This window comes from Gorilla gorilla, chromosome 5 (genome assembly GCF_029281585.2).
Source record: "Gorilla gorilla gorilla isolate KB3781 chromosome 5, NHGRI_mGorGor1-v2.1_pri, whole genome shotgun sequence".
Classification (NCBI taxonomy): domain Eukaryota; kingdom Metazoa; phylum Chordata; class Mammalia; order Primates; family Hominidae; genus Gorilla; species Gorilla gorilla.
Window position 1 is genome coordinate 50,192,808 of NC_073229.2, and position 10,558 is coordinate 50,203,365.

The window sequence follows — 10,558 nt, forward strand, 5'->3', positions numbered from 1 at the left end:
TGGGATTACAGGCATAAGCCACAGCACCTGGCCCTTTTTTTTTCTTTTTTCTTTCTTTCTTTCTTTTTTTTTTTTTTTTTTTTGAGACAGAGTCTCACTCTGTCGTCCATGCTGGAGTGCAGTGGTGCAATCTCCACTAACTGCAACCTCAGCCTCCCGGGTTCCAGCAATTCTCCTGCCTCAGCCTCCTGAGAAGCTGGGATTATAGGCAAGCACCACCACGCCCAGCTAATTTTTTTGTATTTTTAGTAGAGACGGAGTTTCACCATGTTGGTCTGGCTGGCCTCGAACAACTGACCTCGTGATCTGCCCGCCTCAGCCTCCCAAAGTGCTGGGATTACAGGCATGAGCCACCGCACCAGGCCAAGACATCTTTTTTGATCCAAGGGCAATTTAAAAGTATATTACTAAGTTTCCATGTGTTTGGAGTTATACCAATTTTCTTCATGTTACTGATTTCTGGTTCAGCTCCATTGCTTCCAGGGAGCACAGTCTGTATGATTTCAATTATTTACATTTGTTGAGGTTCCTTTTATGGTCCAGGGTGTGAGCGATGTTGGTAAATATTCCATGGACAGTTAAAAGATGTGTATTCTGCTGCTTGGTGTGGTGGTCTGCAAATGTCCATTAGGTGGACAGTTTTGTTGGGTTTCATTATCTTGCTGAGTTTTTGTACAGTTGTTTTATTAATTTTTCAGAGTTGGTTCGTGGAGTCCCAAAGTTTAACTGTGTATTTGTCTATTTCTCCTTCCAGTTCTGACCATTTTTTGCTCTACTTATAGGTAACTCAGTTGTGTGGTGTACACACTTTTAGAGTTGCTATGTCTTCTTTCTGAATTAACATTTGTATTATTATGTAGTGTTTCTGTTTGTCTCTCAGAATATTCTTTGCTCTGTGTATTTTATGTTATCTGATATTATAGCCATTTCTGCTTTCTTTGACAAAAGTTAGTACGGTTTATTTTTTTCCATTCTTCTATTTCAGCCTTCCACTCTTGTAATATTTGCAGTAAGTTTCTTACAGGTTGCATATCGACAGGTCATTATTTTTCACTCTGACATTTGTCTTTTTAGACAATTTACATGTAATGCAATTATTAATATGTGAGCTCTCACGACTGCCATTTGTTTTTTGTTTTCTTTTTTGTTTCCTCTGGTTTTTGCTTCTCTGTTTTCTTTCCCTGTTTTTCGGCGTGTCCCTTAAGCAATATTTAGAATTCCGTTTGTTAATCAATCATTTTTTGGTGTATCTCATTGCAGAGTTTTTGTGATCTATCTATCTATAAATGTAACTTATAGTCTACTGGTGCTGAGATTTTTTCAATTTGACTAAAGGATAAAAACTTCACCTTCTTTTTATCCCTTTTTACTCCTGCATTTATAATACATATATTTTATTTCCTCTACTTGTATCAAAACCCAGATCTATGTTGTAATTTTTGCCTCAACAATCAAACTAATTTATAAAACTGAAGAAGTCTGTTGTATCCACCCATATTTTTACTCATTCTGTAGTTTCTTTTTTTTCTGATTGTCCAAGATTTATTCCCTTATCATTTCTATTCCAGTTCAAGCACTTCCTTTAGCCCTTGTTTTAGGATAAGTCTGCTAGCATCAGATTCTCTTGATTTTCCTTCCTCTAAGAATGTCATGGCCGGGCGCGGTGGCTCACACTTGCAATCCCAGCACTTTGGAAGGCCAAGGCAGGCGCATCCGCTAAGCTCAGGAGTTTGAGACCAGCTTGGGCAACATGGCAGAACCCTGTCTCTGCCAAAAACACAAAAAGTTAGCCAGACGTGGTGGTGTGTGTCTGTAATCCCAGCCACTCAGGAGGCTGAGGTGCGAGGATCACATGAGCCTGGGAGGCAGAGGCTGCAGTGAGCCATGGTTGAGCCACTGCCCTCCAGCCTGGGTGACAGAGCAAGACTCCATCTAAAAAACAAAAAAAAAAAAGAAAAAAGAGAAAAAAAGAATGTCATGATAGAACCTTCATTTTATAATAATATTTTTCTGGATACACATTCTAGGTTAAATATTTTTCTGGATATACATTCTAGCCATTAAAATATCTTGTGGCACTTCTGTCTGGTCTGCATGATTTCTAATGAGGAATACACTGTCATTCAATTTATTTTCTCCTGTACTTAAGAAAATATTAGCCAACTGAATTCAGTGATGTAAAAAATGGCTACTACATCATGACCAAGTGGCATTTATTCCAGAAATGCAAGGTTGTTTGAGCATTTGAGATTCAATTAGTGTGATTCACTACATTAACTGAAGGAAGGAGAAAACTCATGCAACTACTTTGATAGAGTCTTGAAATATTATTTGACAGAATTCAGCACTTGGCCTCAATTTTTTAGAAATCTGTTTGCAAACTTGTATTAAAAAGTTATTTCTTAAGTCTGAGAAATGATAGCTACCTTATTGCACATATTAGTCTCAGCAGTGAAATATTTAAAACTGTCTCCTTCATATTTGGAGTACTAGAGTAGTTAGGCAATGAAAATGGCAAGAAAAATAAATAGATGACAATTGCATCCAGGTAAAATGGTCATTATTTACTCTTGACATAATCAGCTACTTAGAAAATAAAATTAGTAGACAAACTCATAGATTTAATAAGTAAATTTAAATAATGTTGCTGGATACAAAGTCAGTATACATTAAAGCAATTATGTCATTGATATAGTTTGCATGTTTGTCCCCTCCAAATCTCATGCTGAAACATAACCTCTAGTGTTCGAAGCCAGGCCTGGTGAGAGGTATTTTGGTCGGCGGGCAGATCCTTCATCAATGGCTTGGTGCCATCCTAGTTCTCACTTGGTTCACACAAGATCTGATTGTTTAAAGGAGTGCGACTCTTCCCCACTTTCTCTGTGCTCCTGCACTCACCATGTGATACCGGGGCTCCCCTTTCCTTCCCCCATGATTGTTAGGCTCCTCAGGCCCTCACCGGAAGCAATTGCCAGCACCTCACTTCCTGTACAGTCTGCAAAACCCTGAGCCAGTGAAACCTCTTTTATGAATTACCCAGCCTCAGTTGTTTCTTTTTATCAGTGTAAGAATGGACTAACACAATTATGTTTTACCATAAGCAAATAGAAAACAAAATCAAGAAAATAATTTTAGCAATTTCCTCACCTCTTTGGGTTTTTTGTTTGTTTGTTTGTTTGTTTTTTGTTTTTGAGACAGTCTTGCTCTGTCTCCCAGGCTGGAGTGCAATGGTGCCATCTCGGCTCCCCACAGCCACCGTCTCCTGCTCACAAGTGATTCTCCTGCCTCAGCCTCTTGAGTAGCTGGGCTTACAGGCATGCCCCAGCACGTCGGGCTAATTTTTGTATTTTTAGTACAGGCCGGGTTTCACTATGTTGGCCAGGCTGGTCTTGGGCTCTTGACCACGTGATCTGCCCACCTCAGCCTCCCAAAGTGCTGGGACTACAGGCGTGAGCCACCATGCCCAGCCCTGCTTTTTTTTTTTGAGACGGAGTCTCACTCTGTTGTCCAGGCTGGAGTGCAGTGGTGCGATCTCTGCTCACTGCAATCTCTGCCTCCTGGGTTTATACCATTCTCCTACCTTAGCCTCCTGAGTAGCTGGGTCTACAGGTGCTCGCCATGATGCCTGGCTCATTTTTTGAATTTTTAGTAGATACATGGTTTCACCATATTTGCCAGGATGGTCTCCAACTCCTGACTTTGTGATCCGCCCGCCTCGGCCTCCAAGAGTGCTGGGATTACAGGCTTGAGCCACCGCGCTGGCCCTGTTTGTTTTTTTCTTTTACTTTTTTGGAGTTAAATTTGCTTTTTTTTTTTTAATTTTTAAGTTAAAAGTTTAGATCTTTGATTTTTATGTATTTATCCTTTTATAATAAAAGCATTTAAAACTAAATATTTTTTCTTTAAGGATTGCCTTGGTTGCATATCAAAAAGTTTAAAAACTTCATTTTAATATTATTTTTAAAAAAATTATATTCTAGTTTTCCTTTTGATTTCCTCTTTGAGAAGACATAGATTATTTAGAAACGTATTATTTGACTTTCAAACATTTGGGCAATTTTCTCAATCTTACTAATTTGTAATTTGGTAAAACTGTGTTCAGAGAATATACTGTATATGATTTTATTCTTGTGAAAGTAATTGAGACTAGTTTTATAGTCATAGCATTTGTTCTATTTCATGGACAACCTTTGTGCAATGTAAAAAAAATAAATATTCTGTAGTTATCAGATGTTGTCAATATATATGTCACTTATAAATGCCAAGTAAGACAAGATGGTTGAAAGTATTGCTCCTATCTTGATTTCCTTCCTGATCTTTGTTTGCACGAAGGTACAGAGTTGTTTGTTGTCTTCTGTCTACCTCCCTAGTTCCCACAGCACTAGCATGAAGTCAGGAAAAGTTCTGGAAAGAGAATCAGCTGGCAGGGTAAAGTAGATGTCTATTATTAGGAGGTCTCTATAGATTGTAATGCATCACACAAGCCCACAGGGCTATTTACAGCTCAGCTAGTTTGTCCTTGCTCCCTCACAATCTCCCTTTCTCAGCCAGGCTCAATCTTCCACCCATGTTGTAATTCAGTAGATGGACCAAAGAATAAGAGTGGACACTTTACCCTGCTCACCTAAGTGGAATTCGTTCATCTCTGGAATTTGGAATTTTTATACCTTTTGGATCTATGGCTCATTAAAATATTAAAAATAAGATTATTTTCCAGTTTATCCATTTAGTTTAGTCTGTATATTTTTTGTTTTTATTGTAACAGTCACAATTCTTGTAATTTTCTACTTCCTAACTGGCATTATGGTTTATGATTTTTTTCCAGTCCATGTTGATAGTCCTACATAATTTACTTAAAGCCCTGTATATTATTCCTTTCTATGGCTATACCACAATTTACCTTTCTTCTATGTAAATGTTGAGATATGTTTTTTCTCTCCTGTTACTTCTTTTATATGTCATCATGGACATACAAAGAAAAATTTACCGAGACTGTAAAAACCCAGAGTGGAAATACTGTATTATCCAAACTACTCACAGGGTTACACCAATATGTGCTCACAGTGCCACACACAGCACCAAATGTCATCCTGCAGTGTGCTGTCACTTCACATGCTGCATAGTTTTCATGATGTACAATAGTTTTATCACGAGACAAATTAATCAGTTTTTCTTTTTGAATTTGGAAATGTTTTGTTATTCCAAACCGTGGCTCAACAAATGACCAATTTTATGTCTCCTTGGGCTCGTGTAGGATTGTTTAAGACATGTTTAGAATGTCACATCAAGCATGTGACAATTGCACTTTGTTTTAATAGTTACTACCACACTGCTATCCAGTCACAATTCTAATAATATGAGAGAACCTATTCCCATTGAATCTTCTAAATCCTTGATTTTAAAACAAACCATTGTATTTGCCAATTTTTTCGGGGAAAAATAGTTTATTACATTGCTGTTTGAATTTGGATTTTTCCGTTCATTGGTGAGTGTGAGCAAATAATTTATATTTATCGACTTGAAATACTCTCTTCTATAGTCTATATCCTTTGCCCAATTTTCTGTGGCATTTTGATTAATTTATTTATTGATTAGTTAACAATTTTTCATAAGAAAGCCCATTGTCTGCCTTATGAGATCAAAATTTTTTCTGAGCTTCATATACTTCTTTTAATTTTGTTATTTTCTTCATGAAAAGAAACCAGTAATTTTCTTCAAATATTTTTCTGTTAGTGTGTTCTGGATTTTTTATTGTTTACAAGGTCTCTTTTTTTTTGAGACAGAGTCCCGCTCTGTCGCCCAGACTGAAGTGCAGTGGCATGATCTCAGCTCACTACAACCTCCACCTCCCGGGTTCAAGCAATTCTCTGCCTCAGCCTCCCGAGTAGCTGGGACTACAGGCGCCTGCCACCACACCCGGCTAATTTTTTTGTATTTTTAGTAGAGACGGGATTTCACCATCTTGGCCAGGCTGGTCTTAAACTCCTGACCTTGTGATCCGCCTGCCTCGGCCTCCCAAAGTGCTGGGGTTACAGGCGTGAGTCACCATGCCTGGCCACAATGTCTTATTTTTTTAAAAAGAATTATTTTGACAGGTTTACTAAAGCATAATTTACATACTACAAAATTTACTCATTGTATATGTAAAATTTAATGATTTTAGTAAAGTAATAGATTTGTGCAATTATCACAACAATCCAGTTTTATAACATTTCTGTCATGTCCAAAATTTCTCTATTTATAGTTAAGTCCTACTGAGACCCCAAACCCTAGGCACCCAATGATCTGCATTTTGTGTCTATGATTTACCTCTTCTAGATATTTGAAGCAAATAAAATCATACAACATGTAATCTTTTGTGTCCAATTTCCTTCACTTAGTTAACGTTATTGAAGTTCACCAGTTTTGTAGTATGTATCATCATTTTGTTTCTTTTCCTTTCATTCCTTTTTATTCATGCTGTCTTTTTTCATGTGTGTAAATTTATAAGGTACAAGTGTAGTTTTGGTACCTGCATAGATTGCACAGTGGTGAAGTCGGTGTTTCCACAGTATCCATCACCCAAATCACATGCATTGTATCCATTAAGGAATGTCTCGTCATCTGGAGTGCAAGGGTGGAAACTTGCCTTGGGAAAACTACCCTGATGTTCATGGTATCTCCCCTGCCAGATAAGTTATTTTTGTCCCCTTTTATTGTTGAATGATATTACCTTGCTTGGATGTAGTAGAATTTTGTTTATCTATTTACTAGTTGAAGGATATTTGTGTTGTTTTCAATTTGGGCCTGCTATGGCTAACGCAGTTCTGAACACTTAACCACATATCTTTGTGAGGACATATGTTTTTATGTCTCTTAGGTAGATTCCAAGGAGTGAAATTGCTGGGTCATATGGCAAACACATGTTAAACTTTTTAGGAAAATTGCCAAATTTCCAGGTATTTGTAAAATTATACACTCCCACCAGCACCACATATGGGTTTAGAAAATCTGTTTGTCTTCAAACGTAATTATAATGTTGATGATACTATTAGAAATAACATCTGTCAGCCGAATGCAGTGGCACACGCCTGTAGTCCCAGCATTTTGGGAGGCCAAGGCAGGCAGATCATGAGGTCAGGAGTTCGACACCAGCCTGTCCAACATAGCGAAACCGTGTCTCTACTAAAAATGTAAAATTAGCCAGACATGGTGGTACACACCTGTAGTCCCAGCTACTCAGTAGGGTGAGGCAGAAGAATTGCTTGAACCCAGGAGACGAAGGTTGTGGGGAGCTGGGATCGCACCACTGCACTTCAGCCTGGGCAACAGAGCGAGACTCCGTCTCAAAAAAGAAAAATAAATAAATAAATAAATAAATAAATAAATAACATCTGTCTTGTTGATTTTACATTTTCTCTTTATGTTTCAATTTTTATTTATCTAGGCTCTATTTAGTGAAAGAAATGAGTTTGGAATACAACTTACCAAAAACTGAAACTAAGTCTCAATTCTTTCTAATTCTAGACTCTGTTTTACTAGCATATTTAATGAAAAAAAATCAGTAAGAAATGCCCTTTTAAAATAAGTGTATAGTGTGTTTTGAAACAGCACCTTATAGAGCTAGTCACTCCTTATTCTGCTTTTTTTCAAAAAGTTCCCTAGAAAATATATTTATCTCATAAAATAACATGTCAGCATACTTAATTGAGTTCTAAAAACAATCCTTTTTGCTTGTTTGTTTTACTGTAATTGAGTTAATGGCTGACATTTAATACTCAATGTATGTATATTATATATATATATGGTTTTAAATATATATATTTTTAAATATATGTATAATAAATATATATGTATTTGAAAAGACCCAAAAACCCTGAATTGAGGATGCCTATCAGGAATCTCTAGGCCTTCATGTGGAATTTAACTACAAATACTAACAACCTAATAGTACCACAATCTTTCATTTCTCCACCCTGAAATCATTTTCTCCTACTCCATCCACCATTTCCTTATTTTTTAAAATATATGATTTTGCTCCTTTTCTTCCCATGTGCATCAGGCCCACTCTATAAAGGTTGAATCCTGGCTTATCTGAGCCCGTGTGATCTCATGGTCATTCCAATGTGTGAGAAAGTGAGTACTGGGAACACTTTAGAAACAGTTTAGTTGATCCTTATAAAGACACACAGGAAGAAGTCATATCCTTTTCCTGCCTTCGGGAGTTGTGAAAGAATAAGAAACCTAAAGCTGCTGCATGGGTCACCCTACTATCTCAGGAAAGCTGACGTGCTATGTATGACAGAGATGAGCTATAAAGTTCCAGGATCGCCAGTGATGCCACTGGCCTGCTGAGTTGAGCAACCCTGGAGATGCCCAGCCTTGGCTGTATTGGCTATGTGAGACAATGGGTTAAAGAAAAGAAAAGCCCACTAGATGGGATTTCCTGCTATTCACAGCAGAAGGCATCTTCACTCAAATATTCATCCCACACATTTTAGTTCTACCTTAGAATTCCACACCACAAGTCTCATATAAAATGAGACAAATCATTTCCTCAACTTAAGGCACAAAGTGTATTTGTTGCAACTCTGGGATCAAACAGAACAGACATAATTATCACCTTAATTATAGGATTTATATTCTTATAGGATTTATGCATACGTGTACTGCTGTGTATGTACAATAACATATAACTAGAAACAAAATATGCATAAAATAAATATTGAATTTGATTGAAAATAAAATAACAGCTGTCTCTGACAGTGGATAAATTATGCTCAAATGATTATTACCTTGAAGCAAACTTTTGAATTGATTATGTACTTTTAGATTTGACATATTTGATGCTGACCCTCAGAACACAATGCAGAACCCTGCATCTTCTAAATTTGCCTTTCTCTGAAATCTGTACAAGTCCTTTGATAATACTATATTATTGAAGTCTCTGGAATGAAAAACTGTATACTAATTTAAAGGTATAGATTCACAATATTGTAGATGGGGTGAAGAAAGAGTTCTAACTGACTCGCTGGCTGGTTTCTCATCTCATGTTTGCCAAGTTTTTTTCAGTTGTTATAGTCCATTCTCAGGTTTTATGCATTGCCTTTTTGAATGTTAGCTTCACTTTTTTAGTTGACAAGTAAAAATTGTGTAGTATATTTATGTTGTAGAGCATGAAGTTTGATATATGCCTATAGTGTGTAATGTCTAAATCAAGCTATTTAACATGTGCGTTTACCTCACATACTTATTATATATACATGAAAACCTTTAATATATTGGGAAATAATCTTCCTTTTTTCTTATTTCTTGTCCTTGCAGCCAAATGGACCAGATGATTTTTAACTCCATGTTTGAGAAACATTGAATAATGCAATGTGTTTGTGGCACCAGGGGAGTACAGATGCACGGGAGGCAGGAAAGTTTAGGTAAAGGGAAGCACAAAAGTTGAAGATGAGGCGCTGCTATCAGTGCTGGGATTTCAGGCCAAGAGCAGGAGCTGAGGAAGCAACAAGGGAGGACATTTTCTGCAGAGTTGCTGAACCAGTAGCAACCTGGTCCTGACAAAGCTCTTGTGGAAGAATAAGAGCCAAGTGGGAAAGCTTTTCATCCTGCAAAGCTGGGGCAGAAGGTTCTTCCTTGAATGTGGTCATCTGCACTTCAGCTCAGAAGTCTTGCGGAGACAGAGGAAATTGTTTTCAGACCTGGCTTTACTAAAAGCTTCTTTTCCCTGCTTTCAACAACTCAGGTGAGAGCACCACAGGAAGAAGAAAAACACGTTCCTGAGTCTCCCTGAGCCAATACTCCTGCAGAGCACAGGCCTTTTCTAAGTGGAGAGGAGGAGTTTTGGTGTAAATTGCCTGTTCAGAAATCTGGATCCAAAGTCTTTCCTATTATTTCTGTCTCATGCCTTATCACCTCTACCATCATTCTAGGGAAACCAAGTCTGTTTCTAAAAGAGGATTAAAAGGTATTACCTGTTGGCTGAAGTCCAGAGTGTCCTCGGAAAAAGAGGAAAAGATATACACTTAAAAGATAGGGAAGCAAATCTGTCCTCCAACACAACGTCCCAGCCCCAGATCTCCCACCTGAGATTTCTCTAACACCACAACCCGCACCAACCAGGGCAGAGAGGAGCAGAAACAGACCATGTGACCCATGAAGCATGACATGTCTGTCACAGGATCCAGTGTAATTGCATTAGCCTTAGTGGCTTTTCCTTAATTTGCTCCAAGATCTCAAACCAAAGGACCCCTACTTGTTAACCTTCCTCTTGTCTCTGCAAGCTACAAGCTATTATGCTTTGACATAGTAACCATGCACTGATGATTTCTGGATTATCAGGACATTGGAGGTCGTTTGGGGAAAAAAAGGCTTTATCCAGGGCCACTCATATACTGAGAACTAACCTCAGCAAAGCCCTATTTCCTCCTCCAGAAAAGCCTACGGAAAGACTTAGCTCCCAAAAGCTTCTCGCCTTTCTGATTCCTGCAGTAGATGAACAGCCCTGTCCCAAGGAAGAGCAGGCCCAGCACAAAGCCCCCAACTCCACTCAGCATCTTGCTCTGTGCAGATT

General features: G+C 38.0%; 1 protein-coding gene across 1 annotated transcript in view; it reads right to left on the reverse strand.

Moving 5' to 3' along the window:
• Positions 1-10,558, reverse strand: part of LOC115935014 (HLA class II histocompatibility antigen, DRB1 beta chain) — a 185,863-nt gene that overhangs the window by 64,508 nt on the left and 110,797 nt on the right. The gene's annotated exons all lie outside the window — the stretch shown is intronic.